Here is a 26,872-nt window from a genome sequence, read left to right on the forward strand (position 1 = left end):
AATATTGATACATTAAAAGTATACATGTCTCTTTACAACAAAAAAATAGAAATGAGTAAAAGTAGTATTTATTAGAGAGTTTGTAATGTCAATAATTGTGCTATTAATGGTAAGGAACATCCAAATGTTTCTAAGTATGTTTTCTATCAAAAAAAATGTTTACCAGACATCTCAAATCTAGAGGAAATTTTGGTAAAAATAAATCTGTATTAGGGACAAACATCCAAATTGCCTTTTCAGTGTCAAACAATAATCCCTGAAAATGTACACACAAGTGCCATTTCACCAAGTAATAATACTTGGTAAAAAAATGTTGGCCATGATTTTGAAGGAGAGTGGGAAGGGGTACATGGAAAGGTTTGGATGGAAGAAAGAGAAAGGGGAAATAATGTAATTATACTAAAATCTCAAAAATGTCTTAAAATATTAAAAGACCTGAAAATTCACTAAGTACTCCCATTTAGTAAAGAAGAATAGTTCAACCATGAAAAGCATTCTCTTTTCTTCCTAAGTGCTCTCCACTGAGAGTAGTCTTCTGTAGAGAAAATATGATATCATAAAATCTGAAGCATGAAGCGTATGAGCCAGACATGCCCATTCTGATGTAGGAAATTTACTAGATGTGTCACAGCGCTGCACTGACAATAGAGAGGACAAGCTATTAAAATGCTTGCCCAACACAACTAGGAAGATTCAGCAACTCTCTAAAACAGCAACTTCTCCTAACGGGGCACCACCTTCTCAATCAATCAATCCCAGCAACTTCTCCTAACGGGGCACCACCTTCTCAATCAATCAATCCCAGCAACTTCTCCTAATGGGGCACCTCTTTCTCAATCAATCAATCCCAGCTTCTTATGTGATGTTGGCAGACATATAACTAGAAATGTAAAAGAAATTTCCAGTGGCTTTCAGAAGGCTGAAATTTATTAGAAGAATGGAATAAGAATAATAAAATCACAGTAGAATAAATGCAAGTCAACCAACGTTCATCTCATGAGTGATCTCTTTTATATACACATGGGTCATTTACTTGATCATTGCTTGTCATCTTTTTGCCTACATTATTTGATACAATCATGATCAGTCACATCAGATTTCAGCTGGAATTGGTGTGATTATAATATATTTGGTGTATGATTTAGTTGTTTGAAAATTAAGTAATAATGTCAAAAGAAAAATACAATTCTAAATGAAAATGCAATTCACATAAAGGTTATGTAGCAATTGGCCTCTAGTCATAGGAGAATTGAGCTGACTGTATAAAAATGTGAAGTGTACTAATTACACCATGTGCATAAATGATAACTTGGAAGTGATTACATACAGACTGAGATTTCCTGGGCTGGAGAGATGGCTTGTTGTGCAAGAGCATGTTCTGATCATGCAAGGACCACAGTTCTGTTTCCAGTGCCAGTGCCATACAAGCAAACCTTCTGTATCTCACCCAGGAGAGCAGATAGCTGATAGCCTCTGCTAACACCTGGGTACCAAACACACATGCATGAGCGTGCACACACAAGAAACCCTATCTCGAAAAAAAGACAAACAAACAAACAAACAAACAGAAAAACCAAAAACCAAACCAAAACAAACAAATACAAAAAACCAATTAAAAATAGAATGTATATTTGTGATGATGGAGATTTCCAAGCTCCCTTCACCTTTGCCATTATTTTTCATGTATTGTCATAAATATGGACTTTCTTAGGTTTCTGGGTTTTTTTATATAAGCCACGCTAACTTGATATAGATACTCTGAGAGATAAAGAGAACAGTAACCACACAGAAAATTATAACCATTTATATTAAGTCAGGTGGGAGGACAACAGAACCCAAACTCACATAGACATTATAAACAACACCACGCTTCTAAATAATAAGATTTTTGAAACACTTAGATGAGCATTTTGTATCAATTCAATTTACTTTTAGATTCTACTCACTTATTAAAAAACTTGAGTCACCAATCATTATACTAAACAATTGTATATACTGTAAAAAATAAAACAAGTTATTTCATTTCCCCCAGAGTTTTATTTCTCCTTAACTCTCTCAAACATAACAAAATCCACTCAATAGAACAGGATTTACTCATCATGATAACTAACTTCTTCAGGCCTATGAATACACTGTTTCATTTCTCTGGGATTTTTATATGCCCATTTCTATTTTTATTTACATAAAATTAATTTTTATTAACCTGTTTATACATTTAATTTACTTAACTTTCTTATTCTTGTTATTTCTGACATAAAGAAAGCAGAATGTATATTCCTGCTCACTTGAACTTCATTTGCAGTTTTTATATTATTTATTTATATTTGGTTTACCAAAAGTGTATGAAATTATTTGTGTCTTAGTCAATATCACTAACCCTTTAACAAGTGTAGACTTCATATTATGCACTAGCAGTTATTTGGCTATATTCTATTGTCGCACATTGCATATGAAGAGATTTAAAATGTGAATGATTTTATTATTTTCATTGTCAGATGAAGTAGAGAAGTCTGTTTGTTGCTGGCATCTGGGAGCTAATTATAATAATTAAGACTTGTTGCTCTCCATTGACAGTGATGTAGTTTCCCAGTATGGTGCAGCAGATAGATATCGAGGAATGCCGCCAAAAGGATCGTCTTAATCTCTACTTCTTCAGTGTTATCACTGATAAGTGATGTGTCATAACCACTGGGAGAACACTGCTCAGCATTTGGAGTATGTAGATCAGGCACTGATATAAACAGCCTACTTGTGACGCATCTCAGTATCATCTCCTTATTACTGACAGAAAGTACATAGCTTTCTGTCTTCCTTTCCTTCTGTCTCTCTTTTTTCCTTTCTTGATTTCTTCCACTCTCTCTCTTTCTTCCTTTCTCTCTCTCTCTTTCTTTCTTTCTTCCTTTCTTTTTGTTCTTCCTCCTTTCTTTCTTTTCCTTCCCCCTCATCCTATATGATAGCTTTTGAAATAGTCTGCAAAAGGAGCTATAAAATTTGCTAGTCAGGGTTCTCTAGAGCTTATATAATGAATACATACATATATGGAGTTTATTGAAGTCCAACTAGCCCAACTGTCTATAAATAGGAAGTCCAAGAATCTAGTAGTTTCTCAGTCACATGAGGCTGGGCATTTCAGCTGTTTTTCTATATAAGTTAGAATCTTGAAGAAGGAGGCTTCAACAGATAAGCTGACAAGTTAAGTGCAAGCTGGCAAACAGGAATAAATCATTGCTTCTTCCATTGTCCTTATGTAGGTCTCCAGCAGAAGGTTTAGCCCAGATTAAAGGTATACCTCAAAATGTAGATTAACGGTTTGTGTGTTTTCAAGCCTCAAGTGCTGGGTCAAAAGCTTTTGTCTTCCAGCCTCAAGATCTTGGTCACAAATCTGCCCTGTTCATTTCTGGATTGTAGTTCATTCCAGATATACCCAAGTTGACAATCAGAAATAGCCATCACAGCAAGAAACTTGCTTTGGGGTACATACAGAGTTAACATGGGCCATGTAGTCCTCTTTGTTTCTGTTCAACATTTTCTATTGAATCTTCTATAACCTCTTCTCCCATTTGATGGATGTTTAGTTACCTAAGGACAAATGTATAGAATCCATTAAATTATAGTTATTTTGATTCAATTTTAGGTACACTCATCTCACCTGTAATAATTAATTTTACTATTTAGGTGCACGTGTGCGTGTGTGTACGTGTGTGTGCGTGTGTGTACGTGCATGCGTATGCATGTGTGTGTGTGTGCGCGTGTGTGTGTGCATGTGCGTGTGTGTGTGCGTGTGCATGCGTGTGCATGTGTGTGTGCATGTGTGTGTGCGTGTGCATGTGTGTGCATGTGTGTGCATGTGAGTGCATGTGCGTGTGTGTGTGTGCGTGTGCATGCGTGTGTGTGTGTGTGTGTCTGTGTGTGTGTGTGTGTGTGTGTGTATGCAGGTGCCTGAGGAGGCCAGAAGAGGGATCTGGATCCCTGAAGCTAGAATTACAGATAGCCAATCTAGTCTCCTGACAGAGAAGCAAGTCCACTTAACGCTGAAACATCTCTCTAGACATGACTTCATGGGTTATCTTAATCTAGTGCAGGTGATATTTCTTATGAACAAATCAAGATTTAAAAAACTAACAAAAACATCCTGGGGTTTGCTTTAGAATGATTAAAAAATATATTTTCACTGTTGCTCCTCTATACTCTGAAGCTAGTAGGAGAGAGAACTTTGACTAAAATTATCATAAGCAATAGCTGTAAAGCATAACCTTTTCTCCAATGCAATATTATAGAAAGCAGCCTAATATAAGAGCGAATATCAAGGTAATGAGTCATTTCTAGTCTTTTGCCAATGCAAACAATATACAGAGGCTTTGTTTGGAATAATCAACAGAAAACAAGTTGCTTGTTATAAGAGAGTAAAGGAAATATGGAAGCACAGGATTTTTCCTTAAAAAGGTGAAAAGGATCTTAAGAGCTTGTATCTCCCCCCAATGATGACTCCTCACACCAGAAATGATATGGGAGAACTAGGAAAATCTACTGACTTCACTAAAGCAGACCACAAACTCTTAGGACTGCTTTAATCTACTATCAGCCAATTGGGAAAGTTTAAAAATCTAAAACCCCTCTTATTTATTACACTTTGAAAAATTTCCTTGGGAGTACTTGATATATTTGTGGTCATGTACCTTTGGAGGAAATGAAGCAACTTGAGACTTATTACATAAGAATGCAGTACAGAAAAAGACCTCAGAAGTTATATGAACTAGAGCAAAGCAAGGATCAATAATTTAGTCGGGACAAAAATACCATAATAGAAGAAAGAATTTACTTAGAAAATACGTGATTTCATATTGTTGTTCATCCTTAGGGGCTGCAAACCCTTCTGCTCCTTGGGTCCTTTCTCTAGCTCCTTCATTGGGGACCCTGTCCTCAGTACAATGGATGGCTGTGAGCCTCTACTTCTGCATTAGTCGGGTACTGGCAGAGCCTCTTAGGAGATAGCTATATCAGGCTCCTGTCATCCAGCACTTGCTGATATCCACAATAGTGTCTAGATTTGATGACTGAATATAGGAAGGATTCCCAGGTGGAGCAGTCTCTGAATTGTCCTTCCTTTAGTCTCTACTCCATAGTTAGTCTCTACAACTCCTTTCATGGGTATTTTGTTCCCCCTTTTAAGAAGGAACAAAGTATCCCCACTTCCTTCTTCTTGAGTTTCTTATGGTTTGTGGTTTGTACTTTGTGTATTCCGAACTTCTGGGCTAATAACCACTTATCAGAGAGTGCATAACATGTGTGTTCTTTTGTGACTGGGTTACCTCACTCAGGATAATATTCTCCAGGTCCATCCATTTCTCCAAGAATTTCATAAATTCATTGTTTTTAATAGTTAACTAGTACCTTCAGAACTCCCAGGGACTAAAACACCAACCAAAGAATATACATGGTGGGACTAGTGGCTCCAGCAGCCTATGTACTGTAGAGGATGGCCAAGTTGGTCATCAATGGGAGGAGAAGCCCTTGGCTCTGTGGGGGTTCTATGCCCCAGTGTAGGGGAATGCCAGAGCCAGTAAGCAGGAGGGGGTGGGGTGGTGAGTAGGGGAAGTGGGGAGGGAACAGGGATTTGTTTTAGTTTTTAATTTAATTTAATTTAATTTAATTTAATTTTTCTTTTTTGGAGGGGAACCTGGGAAAGAAAACATCTAATAAAAAGACAGATAAAAAAAAATTTTTAAAAATGTGATTTATATCACAGGCTTCATCTCAAATACTTAACAGTAATTTGTAGAGTTAATGGAAAGACAAAAGTTTGCATCAGTAATCAAATAATTTAATTAAGTAATTAGGAAAGGGGCTCCATCATACCTTGTTAGAAGTAGAGAACAACCAAGAAGCCCTTGTCAAGTATGAAAGATGAAATAAAAAGGTACGTGACTTTTAGAAGATTCACACAGCACTTGGTGTCAATATGCATACGAAAGGAACCATCTGAACTATTTACTCTTGGAATGTGTTCACTGGAGCTGTTAGTGACCGCATCACTCAGTGAACACATCTCTTAGATTATTATGCTAATCTATGTTTAGAATTCATTTTTCCCCACTGAGTAGTTATTTCTTCTATGACTTTCACGACAATCACTAGAACTTGAACACCTGTAATGAGTGTAAAGTATTTTCTTTTTCATGTGTACATGGTTAACAGATTACTTTCTCCTAACTAACAAATTCAGATTTAAATTTTAACATTTGTAGTCCATGAATTGTGTGTATATTTCATTACATTTTACTTAGTTCTTAATTTTGGCTATTATGTGTACAGTCATGTGTATACTTGCCTATGCAGAGGCCATAAGTTGTCTTTTCTGATTGCTTTTCAATGTGGTTGAGATAGGCTTTCTTACTACAGTAGAATTTGGTTCTTTTTACCTAGACTTGCTAGCCAGTGAGCTTGGAACCCTCATCTGCTCTCTTCTCTTAATGCTGGTCTTACAGCAATGTACAGCCGCTTTGTACTACCACTGTACTCACTTTCACGTTAGTTCTGAGAATCTAGTTCAAGTCTTCATGCTTTCACAAGTGAGTACTTTACTCACAGAGCCACTTGCTCCACCTTCATTCTGGCTTTTTAAAAAATATATAATCTACATATTTATCCTAAGTCAGATTTTCCAAGAGGGTCTAAAGGCACTGTTCACATTTGAAAAAACAGAATACACATAGCCTATAGGGTGAATATATGTATGTAAGACACACAGTAGTGATTACTTGAGAATTTGAGAAAGGGGCTTGATCTAAACCAAGATTATTTCAGTTGCTGTTTCCTTACTAAGTATCTTAGAGTTCTTTGTGGGATAAAGATCTGTAGTGAGAAATCAATCTCTACTAAGTGTCTGTGCACATCATAAGTAATTTTATAATTTTATAAATTCTTTTACTGCTTGTTACTGTCAGTCATTGGATCATATCTGTATTACCTGATGTGTTCTGTATTACAGTTCTCTCCTAGATTAATAGTATCATACACTTTTCATGAGGAAATAGTGGTGCTCAGTTACTCATCCAAATGATTATCAAGAAAATATTGGACTCATCTGAATATAGGTTATCCATTTCAAGGTATAACTGGTGTGCATTTTAGTTACCATCTAATGTATCAACTCCACGATCAAGCATTATGAATGTAGTTTCATAAATGTACTTTCACTTATAAGCACACTTTCCTTTATGACACAAAGTGACGCTGTCTGTCAGTTTACTTGAACCAATCATATTGAACATATGCTACTCTTGTCTGGAATGGGTGATACAAATACAGTTAAAACACAGTTCCCATACAATCAGAGACTGGTACTCATTCTTCTATCCAGCCATTCCAGTAAGACCAGTCACCTCTATTGCTGCTAATAGGCTGCCACTGTAAGCCTTGGTTTTGAACAGTGAATTGCAGTTGAGGGTAAGCATTGGTTTATTTCAGGGGAGAAAGATGGTGGATGGAACTGGGAAGCTGGGACTACAGCAACCCATTTAGGTCTGGAATTGAGAAGGAGCGATGCAACATTGCTGAAGGCCACAATCCTATTTGTTGACATAGCCTCTCTCTGTTTATAGAAGTAAAAATTGATATTTCTATTAGGAGCCCTTAAAGGCAAACACACAACATTTATTAGACAAAAATTATACTGCCCAGTGGGAAGAAAACAACTCATGAGTATGTGACCATTATTATTCATCAAATATTTAGTATTTGATAACAAACATAAATATGAAATATTATTTGTATGAAGATGCATTTGTGTATTTGTTTGTGTTTATAAATATGTGTCTGAAACTTGTAACAACTTAAAATGTGTTATCTTCTTGCCTGGAGTTCCCTGCTACATTCTAGCTACCTCATATCTGAAATGATACAGATTATTTAGAAGTAAAGATCCTAAATTACTTCTTCATCATAAACAATAACTATTTCAAATTAAAAAAAAATTAGTTCTGGTGACAAATATTTGATATTTTGATTCCCTTGGTCTACTATACCCCAAAATAGACTTACACCATGCAGCCAGCTAGCTTTCAGCCTTGGTCAATTCGTGTAAATTTAATAACAATATTGTAACTGTGTTATAAAGTTTATAATGCATAGCTTTTCAGTAGAGTCATATAGAATCAGGAACAGGATCATAATTGTACAGAGGGGACATTAGGTAGGCTCACTGGCGTGAAATTATATGGAACGTCCTGGGTTACACCTTGCAGCTCTATTCTGCTTGATTTAGACTTGTGTTCCTCAGTGAGGTGGCTTTTTTCACCAGGAATGTGTAAATTTGACAACACTGCACAACAGCTGTGTGCCTCAATTCCAAGCACCCCAGTTTCTGGTCCTGATGTTTTACAGTGCTAGAGAGGCAAATGGGCAACCTTCAGTTCACCTTTGAGTTATATAAATGTTATTGCCTACAGCATCTGCCCTTGCAATGCCGCTGAATTTAATTTCACAAAATTTCCTGGTAATCATACATATTGACCTTGAGAAAACATTTCTTTTAGACTTTCTTTAAAAGTGAGGCAATCACTCAATCCGCTCAGATGAATTTAGTATGATTGTACCTATGGTAGCCTTTAAAGATAGCTTGCTAAAGAGTTGGGAAGGTTTTAATACCCCTACGTGGCATTGTGCATTGGGAAAAATGATTCTAACATTTTTTTCTTGAGATTTTTGTACACTAGACAATCAAATGCAAAAGCTGAACAAAGATAAATGTTCTATCTGTGGTAAGGCTATGCGAAAATGGAAGGTTTTTAATCACTGGAAAGACCTACCATGTCATCCTCTTCATTTCTCCGCAAGCATAGGGTTGCTCCCTCTGGTATAATCTTTATTTTTTTTCCTGTCCAGAACAGACTTAAATGAGACCAGATGTTGGCTGTCCAGTAATGTTTGTGTCATTTCTCAGTTGGAAACCTAGCATTCTCTTTTTCTAACTTCACAAAAAATCCCCACTTCTTTATAAATTAACAACAAAAAATAAAACTGAATTTAAGCAATTTATTTCACCATTGTCTTATGCTAACATTAATTACTCTTTGTGACAATTAGTAAATATATGTGAGCATTCGGACTACACCTTACTGCCTTCAATTTTGTAATCTAAAAACTTAAAGAATTACCACTATTCTATATTATATAAAAATCATTGTATGTGTTCATAGTTATTCTATAAAAGCTTTATTTTATAGAAATCAAGCTGTGAAAAGGTTTAACGTGAATATTTCTATTTATAAAGTTATTGTAGGGTGAGCCTCATACCCAGCTATTGTAAGACGGCTTCACTACCGGACTGGAATCAAAAAGCTGAGTGCAAAGTCACTGCAAATAGTAAATTCCATCAAAATAAGAAAACTGTAAATTGGCAATATGATACTGATTCTTGATATTTTTTTCAGTAAATTTATGTGTTGTGCATTGAACACATAATTTATAACCATACACACCAAGTAAATTACATTATAATTTATCAAGAAACAATTCAAGAATGCTTAAGTTCATTTACTTTATGTAAATTAGTGTTTTACCTATATGTAAATATGTGCACTACATGCATGCCCTTTGACCATGGAGGTCAAAACAGGCTGTTAGGTCCCCTGTAACTGGAGTTAGGAATGCTTGTGAACTACTTTATCAGTGCTGAGAATTGAAACAGAGACCTCTGGAAGAATAACACTTGATGTTAATTTCAAATGGTGCTTAACAATATAGGTCTCAGAGAAAAATAGATTTACTAAACAGGAACAAATAAGTATCTAAAAAATATTCAAAGTTAGATATGTACAAAGTTAGATATGATAGCATTTTCTAACAAAATATGGTTAACAAAGGACTATGGGTATGTTCATTTCTATAGATGTCAGGAGGAAATATTACAAAGTGTATGCCTCAAATAACAATGGTTCATTTCTTGTATTTCTAGAGGCTAGAAGCCCATCTATCTTGTGGTTGGTGTGGTGTCTGCTGAGGCTTCTCTCTTTGCCTTGAAGGGAGCAGTTATTTACCATGTCTTTATGAAGTCTTACTTTTGGGTGAATACATTGCTGGTACCTTTGTTTATATCCAGTTTCATGTTCTTGACAAGAAATCAGCTACATAGAGTCTAATCTAAGGACCTTATTTTAGGCTCATTTAGATCTTTATAGACATACTTGCCAAAACAATTCACATTCTAATAATCTGGGAGTGGGGAATTCAGTGTATGGATTTGGGTAGGGCATGATCTGTATATAACTCTGCCATGAATCCAGGCTGAAGTTAGGCTTGCCAATGGATTTTGGAATGAAGGATGCCTCTTCTAACCCATGTTTTGTAAGTCTCAGAAATTAGAAACTTCCCTGTGAGGTTTTTAATGGATTAATGAAATATAAAGATGATTACGGTTGCTTTGACTTAACTAGGATTGATTTCTGCTGTGTAAAAACACATGTATTTACTGATGTCATGGAGAAACAGAAAAGTGACTTTTCTCCGGTTTACCCCAGGAACTGAGATAATATTAGTTACTTCTTTACCATGTACAATACCTGGCCACCCAGAGCACTGAGCCATAAATAACTGAAAAAAAAATTCAGGTTTGTTGAACCAAATCAATTTATTGAGAATTATTCTGGGAACTTAGAACTAACAGAAAGCAATACAGAAAAGACAGGAGCAAGAATTTCCAGATAGAGAAGCAGAGAGAAGAGGCCAAATGCCAGACATACAGTTGAAACAACTTGGAAAAGTGCTGAGAATACAGTCCCTGTAAATGCAAGCACTAGGGCTTTCTGCTCTTACTCTCACATCTCTTGCAGAACCTTTCCCGAGGAGCCCTGGAATGAAAAGGAAGACATTGACATTTGTCTTTGTGTTAGATGAGTTTCCTGTGACGTGTCCTCAATTGGCCACCATGCACAATGGAACTGAAATGACTGTGCATGGGAGTACATCGATATTTGAGAGGTAGAACAGGAAAAGGGAAGGCAAAATGTGACAGCATTCATTGTGTTGGCCCATTAAAAAACATCCAGTTGAACAGCTGTTGCTGATTTTCCAATAATTACCAGTTATGTTTCAGACTCAGTGAAAATTACCCAGGAGGCTCAGGAAAGGAAAGGTCAACCCTGCCTATGATAGTTGGATATGGTTTGGTAGCAGATTGTAGATGTGTAAAGACCTTGAAAGATGCCAAGGATCCAAATCAGTAGACCAGGTGAAACAGAAGAATGCGGGCGGGGAGGGAAGCACGGCTGTGTGGATGTGGACAAGAGAATGATGAATGTAGAGGAGAGAAGGCAGAGTGGAGATGCAAACTCCTTCTGGCAAGTTCCACCAGATCAGGGAGAACATTTCCAGGGGGAACTGCATAGAAAAACCCTTCTGTTTCCACAAGGAAGATTTTGATTTATTGGCCAACAGAAAGTCACTGAAGGTTCTTTAGCCGTCATTTCCCAGTGGCCCAACATCTCTTTTGTTTGAAATTTCAAGACAGCCCAGCAGAAGTTGTTCAGGGGCCTAGGAATCTCAGCTGTCATCAATTTTGCTTTTAGCTACTGTTAATATGTTCTCTTATAGCTAATATTTCTCCTTTCTTTTTTTCTAAAAGTCTTGCTTCTCTTTCTTTTTTCTAAATTTTAATATAATATTATATCTTCTATTTGTCTTAGTTTAGAAGTACTTGAAAGTTAGTTTACTATATCATACCATAGATAATAGACTTAGTCTGAACTTTTTGTAAATAGTTTTCCTGGTGTGCATAATGGTTTTACTATAAAACAGAAAAAATAAAAAAACTCAAGAAAGAACAATTTAAATTGGTTTACGTTAGTTAGGACACATCAGCTCTTTAAGATTGTCACAGAACAGGATCATGAAATTTATGCTGTGTGGATTTTTTTTTTGGAATCTTATTGTGTTAGCTTTAAAATAAGAATTTATTTTAAAATAGGCCTTACTTTATATAATGTTTTTTGTAAATATGTTTATCGTATATGCATCCAGGTCCTGTATGCACATGTGTACCTGTGGATGCGGAGGCCAGAAGAGAGTATCAGATGTCCTGTTCTATTTCTCTCAATCTTATTCTATTGAGAAAGGCTACCTAAATGAAACTTGTATTTAGTGGTTTTTTTCCCCTAACTTGGCAGCTAACAAATCCCAGCCATTCTCTTGTTTCTGTCACCAAGAGTTCCAGGCCTGTTCCAGGTAGGCATCCGACCATATTTGGACTTTTTGTGTGTGCTAAGGATCCCAAGTCAGGCCCTCGGATCTGTTCAGGAAGTGTGCTTATTCGTTGAGCCAATTCTCCAGTGTTTATGGAATTTTAATGCTTTCTTTATATATACAGGTTTTGATAAATATGGCTGTTTCTGATAATGTGAAACTCAATACAGACCCATGAATTTTAAATTTGACAACTTGTTCTTGCCAGGTTCAGAAAAACAGTAAAAAATAAATTAACAATTACTTTCATAAATCCTGCAGTATACCTATATTCTACCTGTGACCCTGCACAATTCTTGGCACGTATTACTCAAGTGCAGTGAGCATTGTCATAAAACCATTATTGGCTCAAAATGTTATTTTATCAAAAATGTATTAAAATTGCATAGGGGATGACATGGTTTATCTCTACTGAGTTGAAAATCTTGACTTTTTGTATAATACCTTCAATTAAAAATAACTAGTTTAAGAAAGGACTCTGGTTGTTATAAAATCATCATATTATCACAGCATCATTATATTTATCCTCATCAGTAAACAATAGAATCTAAGAGTCCATACAGGTTCCTTGAACCCCTCCTAATCACACATTGTTAGATACACAAATAGATAAAGTTTGCATATCTTTTTGTTTCTTTTATAAGAATTAATTCAGTTTTAAAGAATTTTAAACAATTTCTCAATTTTAGGTGAAACATAAAAAGACAAAAATCTGTACATGTCAATGAATCAAGTTCCATAAACACTAATGTATTCAGAGAGACACCAGCACCACATTACTGTGACATTACCAATGTGGACTTCATATTTGTCTCTGTTTACTCTTTAGTGGTGATTAGGAAAGGCTCACTAACACTTTTATCAACATACATGGATTTTGCTTAGGGTAGGACTTTGCCAATCTTATCTCTAATTTATGTAGCATGTCGCTTAATCTCCTGATCCCCAGTACAGTGTATAGAGATATCCAAGCCACCTTTTTTTTTTACATGTATTGCAAATAATTAAAGTGTACATAATTACTATATTATTTTTGAATAGTTGCAATCAAGGCATCAATTATTATATTAGGAACATATAATTCTTAAAAGCACATTGTTTTCAAACAGTAATGTAGCTGAGCTATCTTTTCAAAAGAGGTCTCTCTTGGAAAGTTTCCGGTCTATTGATTTTATAGCTCTCCTGTGTGATGCACAATTACTGAATAGCTTTTATTCCAGTGGGAAATTCTTACTAAGATGTTAACCATTTTCTTTAAAATATAATTCCAAACACAGCAAAATGAGATTAAAAGTGAACAAAGCAAACAAACAAAAAACAAAAAAAAAGAACAACAACAACCAAAAAACCCAAACCATTTTCTTTAAAAATCAATGACTTTATTTTTACATATTTTAAATATTTGGGCTAGCCTTTTTTCTATTCTTATACATAAGACCACTTGACTAAATCTGTACTCATTCTCTTTAGCAAAAAATATATAGTAATCAATTCAACTGAGACTGAAAGAAAGACAACTTAACATTTTTATAATTTCACAGTTTTGGTAAACATACAGCTTGTATAGTCAATATGAGAAATAATTAACTTTGTAAATAAGAATACATGATTATATTATAGAAATGAGGAAAACTGGAACAAGAGTGAAAAAAGTGACCCCTTCTGTATTCCAGCAGTGACCCCTTCTGTATTCCAGCCATGCCATTTATGTTATCCTACATATAACGTATGTTATATGTAGAATTCCCAAGCCAAGGTGTTTCATTGAGAATTACAATAAGTGTAGCCTTTTTGATTGCTATGTGTTCCCTCTGAATACTTGTTAGGGTCACAAAGCTCAGAAACAACAAAGCCCCCTTTCCAAATTAGACTCAACTCTGACTTGGTAATAGGTATTCTCTGCCACCAACCTATGCCCTTGTCTTATCATGTTCTGTCTTCGGTTTAAAATTGCCTCCAATTCAAATGGCACAGTGTAGTCAATCAATGACCATCAAGAATTCAGAAGTTAGCAGCCATTAGTCCTGGTGGAAGTTCCTATGTCACTGATCATCATAATTATCATGAAGTCAGGGGGAAAATGTTACAGTGATAACAAATTTTAAAATGTGTTGTCTACAAATACAGTGTACACCTGGCCAGAAAAAAAAAATCAGTCTCTGTTTGGATTTTACTAAGGATCCCTCCACAAAGTCATTTGGACACATAGTACTGTATATAATACTTATATATAAAATGAAGATACCTAACAATGGGGTAAAAACACCCCTAATAGACACCACAACATAACACATAAAAAGCCTAGGTCTAGGAATTTGTTACATATTTTGGAGTTTTAAGCCAGTGAGTTACAATACTGGGTAGCTTTCATAGTGCTGAAAGGGGCTACACATGTTTCCTGAGGATAAAAACAATCAATTTTATTGAACTGTAAATTCAATGTGCTACTGTAATAACTGGCCTGACAAGACATGTCTACTGGTGTAATAGTGGCATGGGCATCATGAGGACAACCAACCACTCTCTGGGTGGAGTTAAAGTCCACTCTACAAGATAAAACTTATAAGTTGTACCACATCAGCCCCAGTACCTGTGGCTAGAGAGGTGATAGGGACAAAGGATCCGACTACTATTTTCCAACAGAATACAGTATGAAACCAATTTCTAATGACTTATTGTTATACCAGAGACTAATGCATCCCTCAGCCTACAGCAGTGAAAGCTTCTATTTACAAGTGATGATGATTAACAAATAGATCCTCAATTTGTCAAAATGAATAATATAAGAGGTTGTGGAATGTTCAGACCTAACTATAACATACATACTATACCTCCTCCTCAAATAACTCAGAGATTATTGTTGAGGAGGTGACAGAAAGAATATAAGAGTGAGAGGTTATGGATAACTACAGAGGATCTGTGTTTTCTGTATATACGAGAGCAGCAGCACAAGCTATTGCAGAAACATACAAAGAATTGTGCAAGCCCAAGACAGACTAAATTCTAACATAGAAATGTAAGGTGGAATTTAAGTCCTACTTCTAGTCTACAAGGTATTGAAAATTGACAGCTGCTGATAGGGATATAGTTAGTGTTCTTTAGGAGTTTAGTCCCTAGTACGTAAGCCATGCTCCAAGAGGAAGGCCACATATTAAAGAATACAATAAAAGCATTAATCAGACATGATAAGTGAAAAAGTGGACGCAATGTTGTGTAGGCTGGAAAGTTAAGGGGAGTGGATGCAAGAAGCCTGTGGGAGGTGGTTAAGAGGATCAAAACACATCAGATTATGTTGTTAAAGAAACTAAAGAAAATGAGTTATATGTATAAAAATGAATAAAAGCAAGCATTACTGAGTATTAAAAAGGAAAGAGCTCAGAAAAATAGATAAATAAATAAACCAACAAATAAAAGCTGTAGATAGCATATGTTTAAACACACAAGAATCTTTGATATTATATTCATTTACTTTGGTACACAGGTAACCCTGATTAAAAGTTAAGTTTAAATTGATTGTGACTTTTGTAAAGTTTTATTTGAATCTATACACTCTCTGAGTGTATACACAGTTAAATAGAGAGAGAGAGAGAGAGAGAGAGAGAGAGAAGAGAATTATGAAGAGAAATGAATATAATCCCTACTATAGAAGCTGAGGTAGGCTAGAACATATTTTCTTTTACTTTTTCTTTGTAAGCAAGAATGATGTGCTAGCTATAATGATGTAGTTGTTTGAGAGTGATGGTTTGCCTCTAATTCATTTTAATTATCATGTACATTACTTGGTATGAGTATTTTTCAGCATTACAAATATTTTTCAGACCTTACTACTTATTCTGCTTGAGTGTCAAGTTCATTTTGCATAATGGCTGTAATAAGTTATAATAAAATTAATAAACTTAAAATGAAATCATGGTATCAACTGGAAGCTCTCATGTACTGAATTTCCGAATTATTGCAGGCATAGTACCAAATATTTCCTATAAGACAGGCATTATCAATTGTTGGCGCAATATTTTTGTACAGTTCATGATAACGTGTTCCTGTTTTTTTCTTGCCTGCCTAATGTACCTTCTAATTTGTTAAAAATTAAAAGACCATGACCTATAACAAAAGGTAGATATCAGGTGGGACATCCCACAGAGAAAGAGGATCTCTGGGAAAAGAGAGTCAGGTCCTAGAGAATTTATCAGCCAGCTATGAAAGAAGACGTAAGTGCTGGAACTAAGAAGTAACAAGCCACATGCAAGAAATTAGAATAGAATAAATGGGTTAATATGTTATAAGATCTATTTGGGAACAAGCATAAGCAAAGGCCTTAAATCTTTCATAATATCTCTCCATGATCTGGGTGGGCATAGGACATCCTATGGCTATAATCTATGATTTCCATGTGGAAGAACAATGGTCCATTTAATGAATAACTTGATCAAGTTAGATTTTGCTAAAGAAACGATTGTGTTACAGGAGAAAAAAAAGAAACAAAATAAAAAGCATTAGCAAGCCATGTCTTTAAAATGAGATGCACTCTGTAATTTTGTTATTGAGTAAACCACAGTGCTATAGACTACTACCTACCTTTCCTTTATCACTCAGTTTAATACTTTGCAATTATTATCATTATTATTATTATTATTATTATTATTATTATTATTATTATTCCTTAATCTTTTTTTTACACTCCAGTCATTATCCCTATCCCAGTCTACCCTTCTACAGTTCCTCAACCCATTCCTCCTACCCTGTCTCCAAGAAGATGTCTTCCCCAACCCCAACAACAGACCTCCCCACCCCCTGGGGCTTCAAGTCTTTCAAGGGTTAGGTGCATCTTCTCTCACTGAGACCAGACCAGGCAGTCTTCTGCTGTATATGTTTCAGGGCCCTCATATTAGGTAGTCTATGCTTCCCGGTTGGTGTCTTAGTCTCTGAGAGATCTTGGGGGTACAGGTTAGTTGAGACTGCTGGTCTTCCTATGGGATTGCCCTCCTCCTCAACTTCTTCCAGCCTTTCCCCCTTTCCCTAATTCAGCCACAGGGGTCCCTTTTTTCTCTCCATTGGTTGTGTAACTATCTGCATCTGATTTTTTTCAGCAGCTTGTTGGGGCTCTCAGAGGACAGCCATCCCATGCTCCTGTCTGTAAGCACACCATAGTATTAGTAGAGACAGGTCTTGGAACTTCCCCTTGAGTTGGATTGCAATTTGGACCAGTATTGGATCTCCTTTGCTTCAGTCTCTTCTCCATTTTTGTCACTGCAGTTCTTTTAGACAGGGCCAATTCTGGGTTAGAGTTTTTGACTGTGGGATGGCAACCCTATCCCTCCACTTGATGGGATGAACAAAAATGAACAAAGTTAATCTTTCTATTGGAGGTTGACTATACAAGTTTGCTTTCCTTACTGTTGGGCATTTCATGTAAGGTCCCTATCTCTGATCCCTGAATGTCTCCCACCTCCCAGATCTCTGTTACATTCAAGAGGGTCCCCCTACCTCCTACCTCTCAAGTTTGCCTGTTTCCATTCTTTCTGCTGGCCTTCAGGACTTCATTCTTGTCACCCCAATACCTGATTATGTTCCCCTTTTCCCCTGCCCATTCCCTCTCCCACTCATGTCCCTCCCTCCCTCTGTCCCCCACCCCATGATTACTTTCTTCTCCCTCCCAAATGGGATTGAGGCATCCTTAATTGGGCCCTTCACTTGTTAACCTTCTTGAATTCTGTGGATTCTATCCTGGGCATTCTGTACTTTTTGGCTAATGTCCTCTTATTAGTGAGTACATACTATACTTTGCCAAGACTATATTTTTAGTCTTATTTCCCATGAAACTTTCATGCATGCTAAAATATTGGAAATACTTGAGGTGGCTCAATATGGCTATTATTGTCTTGGTCTTAAAGAGTTCTGTATAAGAGCCTGTGAGTCAAGGAAATAATTAAGAATGGAAATATGAAGAGACTTCATAGCATATGCATTGTAATAATTTATTACATTTGCACAAATGCATATCCTCCATGGTAGAACAATTATAGAAGTAATAAATCTTATATCTGAGAACATAGACTATATGACCTACAGCTTTTAATTCACACTTGATTGCTCTTGATTTATTAATAGTGATTTTAGTTTAAGTGATTCTTCATCTTACATATTTCATTTCATCTTATGGTGGCATAAACTTAGTCAGTTGCTCTACTAAAGTTTTCTCATGATACTTCTAAATTTTACTTTGTATAGCACAGGATGTCTTCTGTTTTGTAGCCCATGGTGATGGTGAGATTAAACAGGACCATAAAAAGATTTAAAACAGAATGATATAAGAAGAACATTAATAAACTGGTTAACAATGAGTAAAAACAAAAACCAATTAATTCTCTATTCTTGCAGCCAGTTTGAAGTACATGCTGACATTTTCAGAAGCAGAAAACAACTTCTCTCCAAAGCTGTATCAGACACTATACTAATTGAAACACAATAGCTCTCCAAGTGACAGGTAATTACTTACAATGTTATAAAATTTTAAAATGTTACTTAGAATGGAAATGAATGTATGACCAAAGCTACTAGCACTCTCCCTTTATATGTTTTCTTGTCTTTGTAATTTAACCACATAATATTATTTTCAACAATGAATGTTAAAAAGTTTTCATCCTAGTTGCCATCAATTTGCTTCTAATTATGCCTGTATGTGGAACTTTCTTCACTTGTGGAATGTGAAAGACATATGGGCTTTGGGTAACTGTGACAGGCTAACACTGACATTGCATAAGCCACAAGAGCATAGTGATTTTAGCAGCAAATAATCTGACTTGTGTTCTTGTTACTTGTATTCTATTATGAGGGCAGGCAAAATGGGGGGGGGGGATATTTGGATAATGAACATTGTGGCAAATGTAAAAATAGCTTAGCTTGTGTAAGTGCCTATAAAAACAAACACAAAACAATGGGCAAAGAGTTGCACAGTCTGAGCCCCTGTGGTCCATACAATAGCTAGTATTTCTCCCTTCCAAATTAACTCATTTGTATCAGTAAGCCTGTCATGGAAAAAGAACCACCCATTAAGGCCCTTTCTCTTGTTTTACAAGAAATTGGAATCACCAAGGCTAATTTAAATTGTATCTTATGTGTAATATTGTTTTCAATACATTCAGAATAACTGATAATTTTTCATTAGTAATTTATAGTGTGAAAAAAATATGAAACCAACTAAAAATACCTTTCTTCACATTGTTAGTGCCTCCTCCCATTATGATGTCTATGAAACTTATAAATGATTTCTCAAAACATCATGGTTGAATACTTCTACAAAGTTCAAATCATTAGAAAGAGTAAAAATTATAATTTTAAAATTAAGAGACTTCAGGGTCACAATTATTCATTGAGTAGAGGTGACTCAAGGGAAGTATGAGGTAAGCTGCATAAGAGAAGATGGGCGCCCTAGTAGACCCACTTCAGTTGTATTTGTGTTCGAGAAGTACTGATGTTGGGTAATTTGGTTCTTTTATTCTCAGTGATTCTTTTTTTATGTAAAATGGTGATAAGTAATTTGACACTTAGGAGATAATCAGAGAAAATCACACATCTGTGTGTGCCTGGATAGCAGAGGCAATTATTAATAGATTGTAGCAGAATCCCATTTGAGGACTCTGCAGGACCTGGAAGGTTGAGATAAATGTTCTGGGAAGATACAAAGGTGGGTATCTGAGATCATGAACTTCTCTTCAGATACTGCCTATAGGACCATTTGAGCTATAGGTATTCATGTCCAAGCAAAAGAAAGTGGTGTGGGAAAGAAATATGTCTGCTAATTCTTTTCTCCTCATCTATTATGGAAACAGCAAAGGAAGGAAAGATTCGATGTAACAATTTCAGAGGATTTTAGCCAATCATAGAGATAAGTAATGATGATGGGGCATGCAGTGGAAGTTGTTCATGTCATGATCAACTATGAAACAACAAGACTGGCAGTAACAAAGACTGGGCATGGATTTCAAAGGCCCATGTAGAGTGACCAACTTCTTCCTGTTAGACTTCATCTCTCAAAAGTTCTACATCCTCCAAAATACACCACCTACTAAGGAACAGTTGTTCCAGCAATAAATCCATGAGGAACATGTTCTAGCCATTATGATGGCATGGAAAAGAGAGATAGCCTGTGGTTTTTTGGTAAGGTAACTCTGGTAACGATTCAGGCAGTGAACATTATTCAAGATATTAAGTTTCCCCTATCAAACATGAGACTGAACACAGATTCTATGCCATCACAACAATGTAAATAAGTTAAAAAAACAATCTATTTGTACCTTTATGCTTTGACTATAAGAAAAATAAGGCTCAAATTAGGATGCACTTGGGGGACTTCGCTAAATCTATATATTTCTCTTTTCTCTGTGGACACAATGAATAAATCTCCATTTTCTTCTTTAGAAAACACTTAATTTCCCCAAGAGCATATACCTGGAATATACTCCATGTCACTAATAGTATTCCATATAGCTTTCTACTAGACACCATTTCTTCACTCAGTATATCACTAGGATCATCTATTGGCAGTTTCTGCTTCCAGTCTACTACACATATGCTTTTGCCTATGAAGAATTTTTTTAAAATTTGTAGGCAAATAAATGGAACTAGAAAATATCCTGAGTCAGGTAACCCAGAGCCAAAAGGACATGCATGGTATGTATTCATTGATAAGTAGATATTATCAATAAAGTACAGGATACCCATGATACACTCTATAGACACAACAAATCTAAACAAGAAGGAAGACCTGAGCAAGGAAGCCTGAATTTCACTTAGAAAGGGGAATAAAATAGTTGGAGAAGGCAGAAGGAAAGAAGGAACTCAGTAGGAAAGGGGATGGAGATTGGAATGGGAGGTCAGGATCAGGTGTGGAGAGAGACAGGAGAGCCAGCAGGCCAGAAGAATGAATGGAAATTTGCAAGAGTCAGTAGTAGAGGGTCAGACGAATCTCTAGCAAGTGAGAGAGACCTGGGATGGAAGAGGCTCTCAGGAGCCAGTGTGGGTGACTTTATCAGACACAGCATTGGGGATATAAAACCTAAAGAGTCTACTTTCTGTAGCCAGGCAGGACCCCAAGTGAAGGGAGAGACACCAACTCATCCACAAAACTTATGACCCAAAATTTGTCATGTCTAAATGAAATGCAGGGACAAAGATGGAGCAGAGGCTGAGAAAATGGCCAACCAATAACTGGCCCAACTTGAGACTTGCACCAATCACTGATCAATTAAACTCTGTTATGCTTATAGACAGGAGCCTAGCATATCTGTTCTCTGAAAGTCTCCACCCAGCAACTGACTGAAACAAACGAAGATACAAACATTGGACGGAGGAGGTCAGAGACTCTTATGGAAGAGTTGAGTTGGGGGAGGATTGGAGGCCTTAAAGTTCTTGAAGGAACTTCACAGAAAGACCAACAGAGTAAACTAACCTGGACCCTTGGGAGCTCTCAGAGACTCAGCAACCAACCAAAGAGCATACAAAGACTGGACCGGGACCCCCAGCACACGTGTAGCAGATGTATAGCTCAGTCTCCATGTGGGTCCCCCAACAACTGGAGTGGGGACTGTTCCGAAAGCTGTTGCCTGTCTGTGGAATTCTTTCCGGAACAGGGCTACACTGTCTGGAATCAGTGGGAATGGATGTGCCTAACCTTGCTGAGACTTCGTGCACCATGGTGGGGGTGGTGCCTCACTTTCTCAGAGGAGGAGGGGATAGCCATTGTGGGAGGACCTATAGAGGAAGGACTAGGAAGAGGGTAGTGATCAGGATGTAAAAATAAATGATAGATACATAGATACATAGATTTTTAAAAAATCTCTTAATCAAAAATTCCCTACTCCTTGTTATGAACTATCATAAAATCTTACAACCCTCTCAGTCACCTCCTTTTTCTTATTTAATCTTTTTTTCTTATTCTGCCACTGAAGTTTAATTTCCTTAAGTAAAATGGCCATGCCTAGTTAGTTCATTATTATATTCTTCCACATACTAATTAATAATTTCTGGCAATGCTTTGGCTCAGGAAATGACATTTGAAGTCTATCTTGGTAGTAGATAATTTGTCTTCAGCAACAAAATTGTACTAATGGTCTTGAAATATGAGCCTAATTTAGGCCAGTCTTCCCTTTAATGATTCAAATGAGGTAAATGAAGATAGTTCTCATCCTTATTTTGGTGAATATTAGTTTCTCTCTTTAATTTAATTTCTTAGAGAATTTCATACATGTGTATTGCAATTTGAACTACTTCCACTCCATGTCTCCCCACTCCCTTTCAAATTCAAGACATCTTTATTTTTTTAGTCTGTGTGTGTATGTGTGTGTGTTTGTGTCTCTGTGTTTGTGTGTGTTTTCCTGACTCAACTTAATGTTGCTTATATGTAGATTTGTTTACTGCTGACTCTTTGGGATTAGACAGCCTGAAGCAATTGATTCTCCCCCTCTCAGAAGTAATTCCTTGTATTGATTGCCTTTAGTGCCCCATCCAAGGGTAGAAATCTTTTAAATTTTTTTCCCATCTACACTGTGGCAATTGGTATTTTCATTATATAGGACTTGCTTAATCAACCACACATTTGAAGTTTCTGTGGCCCAAGTTCCTTATGTAGAAAAGAAACAATCTTTCAGCAGAAATCCTAGTACTCTTTTCTGCTCCCTCTTCTGCTATTTTCCAAAAGCCTCAACTGCAGCAGTTGCTTTGTAGATGTATTACGTTGGGATGGGCTCCCCATCGTTACATATTCTCTACATTTCATCTCCTGTGGATCTCTGTAGCAGTCTCCATCTGTTATACAAACAAGCCTTTTCCCTTGACCACCTTCCAGAACGAAGGGCAAGACCCTTCTGCTGTACACACCTTGTACTTTAGACACAGGATTTTGTGGAATCAAGGTGGAAAAGACCTAGAAAACTCTTACCTGAGGAATATTTTTCATAGAGTAGGAAAGAGCTATTCAAGCTTCACAGGGAGAAAAGCATTCATAGTCACACCCAGTTATAAAGCCTATAAATCATATAAATGGCAGTCTAGACACAATGTCTCATATCGAGTTCTGGCAGGGTTTTCTTCTTAAGAATAACCAACAGATGTCTAACCGTACCTCTCAATATGAGGGAATTCATGCCCAGTCTTGAAAATCAAGCAAACTACTCCTGACTAGTGAGGTCTTGAACCCTAGAGAAGAACTTACTATTGCTACTTTCCTAAACCAGGGTAATTTTTAACTACATTCTAAATACCCATTTCTTAAACTCTCAAGTGGAACTCTTAGATTTCCTTATAGAAATTTTTGCTTTTTTAAAAAAACAAATAGAGTCTTCTTCCTTTTTCTGAAGTACTTTGCAGCTTCAGTTTCTCTGAAACTATGGGACTGTAAAATAGTTTCAGTTATTCCCAACCTACCATGATGGAAACTGGTTGTAGTCCAGACCTCTTTAGTAATCCTTTAGTAATAATTTGAGATAAATTTATGTCAAGAACTCTCTTGAAGCTATTGGTGTTTTGAAGAGCTTGTGTTTTAGAAGTTTTAGAAATCTTAATTGAATATGTAGTTTCAAATCAGATAATAAGTTCACTGTGTGACATTTAAGTACAGGGCATTCTTGTTTCCTCCCTTACATAGTTCCCCTTCCAGTACCCATTCATAAGGTCATCCTAGCCTTTACTATGCCATGGTTCACTTCACAGTATCCTTTGAAATTACATTATATTGGGAAGAGAGGAAACTAAGATAACTTGGCAGGAACCCTCTGTGGGAACATTCATCTTTGAACCTACTGTAACATTGGTCTTCCTTGGGAGATATAAAATTAATAATGAAGACTTAAGAGAGAGAAGCTAAATTTACTCAAAATGCGATATCGCTGTCTAAAAGCCACAATGGCAATAGTGTAGATGCTTCCATGTAAAGTATAATGATGCTGAAATGTTTAAGGTGTGTAATCTGCCTAAAATAGACATTGAGACAGTGCAATGGACCCAGCTCACTCACTTACCTTATGATTGATTTGGATAGAAAACAAATCCCTAATTAAAGATAATGTAGTTAAAATGTAACAGTTTATCTTTGTTATGTTAGTACTGTCTGTCAAAAAATATATCAAGTTATAAAAAGTTATAGTATTATAAAGTTATAGTATTATAAGGAAATCTATTACCATGCTCATAGAGGCAATGTTTATATATTAACTGAGGGTAAATGAATAAACTCATTAAAACTATTTATTTTACTCTACCTTATATTTTCATTTAGTTTCCAAAAAAATATCAGAAAATATATAAATATATTCTGAATATATGTTTAAAAAGCATAGATCTACAAATGAGAGTAAGGCCAAGATATGAAAATGGGGTGCTAAAAGAGTGTTCATTGTGCAAAACATGATATTAAAAAAACTATTCATTTAAGGCTTATAATTCTGTTTTCAGTTCTTTTGATATAAATACCATTTTTTTTTTTACTTTAGATTTCATCTTTTCCATATTTTCTCTAGGTGGTACGATCCTCCTCTTAGGATCTCTGAAAAATAATCCTTTTGGTTATTTTGAATTATGAAGGAACTGATATGCCAATAATTAAAATAACTGAACACACCATTTCAAATCTGTCTGTAAGCCACCAAATGAGAATTAAAGAAAAGAACACAAAACAAAGTAGAGCTACTGAGAGGTACTTGGTGTTACCTGAGCTTTGGCTTGGGCTGGAAAGCGAGCTTGGCACTGCTCATGTTCATTATGAATTACTTCTTCAAACGCTATGATGTGAAGAACATGTGATGCTTATATAATTATAATCAGAGACTTAGATATAGTGTTGTTTGTATGGTGTGTGTGTGTGTGTGTATGTGTGTATCTAATTTGTACTTCAGCTAACAAATGATAGATGGATAGAAATGAACTCCATATTTTCAGATATCTAGGCAATCCTCATTCAATATTACTCATCTCTCTTTCTTCACACTGAATATGGGAGGAACATTTCCATTTTTACTACCTTCTGAGGAAAATAAAGATAAAACTTATGTGGTGATTATTCTACCTCTTAAAACTTCAAGTAGATAACTTGTCCAAAATGAAGTAATTAGCAAACTATGTGTTCATATTTTGCGGTCAAAAATCATTTAAGAGAATTTACATTTTAAAATTTTGACAAAAATTCACCCATTTAAGATTTAATTTTCTTCTGATTTGGTTGAATTTGTTAACATATTTCAAATGGCTCACAAATTTTTTTCATAAAGGAAATTGGATGATTATAACCTACCAAAGTGTTATGTCTCATTTAATTTTTTTACCACTCTTAATTTAATATACTAAATTATAACAACACTCTAGAATTCTATTTTGGCAGACATTCAATAAAAATACTTGCTAATTTGCTGAATACTGTGGGTATCTGTTTAATTTGTTTTATATCTTTATGTGAAATTCTTTTTGTCTCATGTTTAAATTATCATGGCCTGCTTTTGAAGATACGATTACAGAATAAATCAAAGAGAGATTAATAATTTTGTAAGATCATTTGATCAACTCTAAACATATACAGAGCTTTTACTCTTGTCTTTGTTTTCTGAACAGCAGACTGCATTAACCATTTGCATTGTGTTTGCACAGTCTTTGATATTGTATGTAATCTAGAGATTGTTTAATGTTTCTGAGAGGCTATAAATCGATTATGTATAAATGCTATGACATTTTTTAGAAAGGATTTATACAAAAAGCTTCTCTACTTTCGATTCAGAGAGTACTGGGACTAGTCTCCATCAAAACTAAGGAATAACCACATTTTCACATGGAACCTAAGGTATGCAAAGCCAACTATATATGAAAGTATTAATGGAATTAAAGAACAATTTTCTAAAATTCTGGCAAATTGTATAATTACTTCTTGTGATTGTTCTAGTAATTTTTTGTGGTAGCTTTGGTTCGTACAAGTCTTCCAAATACTTTGTTTTACATTGGAGAGATTTGCAAATTTATGGAGCTTTTTTGGGGGGCAGAAAATATATTTCTAATAATAGAAATTAATGTTATCTGATCTCAAATCACATGCCAGCTTTCTATTTAATTCTTTAAACTTTTGACAAAAAACTAAGTAAAGGATGGGCAATACGTATTTATATTGTAGCATTGTGTTTTTCCTAGTTGCTAGGGTAACCTTGTAAATATTGCAGAAATAAATAAGAATTACATCATTTGCTCTTCAATGACCTAACCTCATTTTAATGCTTCATTAAGTACAGACATTTAGCTTAAGTTAAAGATAAATTAGACTTCATAAATACCAGTTTCACTCCCCTGACTAGCCTGAGACTAGTTATCTCAGCATATGTATTCCAAGAGTCTGAGAATGGAACTATTGCTACTATAAAAATGTCCTTAGGACAGAAGAAAGAACTAATGTGAACAGTACAGCAAGCAGGCTATGCCCTGACTAGTCTGCTCTATGATGACATTTGTTAAACATAGAATATATCATTCTAGTGTCTTTAGACAGTTGATTGTGTGAAGGTTTAGTCCCAAATATGTCTCACTTTTCGGGAGGGGCACTTACAGAACATTCAGCAAATGTTTATTGATCTGTACTGGTGAATCCATTTAGTCTTTATTTTGACAT

This window comes from Mastomys coucha, unplaced genomic scaffold (genome assembly GCF_008632895.1).
Source record: "Mastomys coucha isolate ucsf_1 unplaced genomic scaffold, UCSF_Mcou_1 pScaffold22, whole genome shotgun sequence".
Taxonomy (NCBI): Eukaryota; Metazoa; Chordata; class Mammalia; order Rodentia; family Muridae; genus Mastomys; species Mastomys coucha.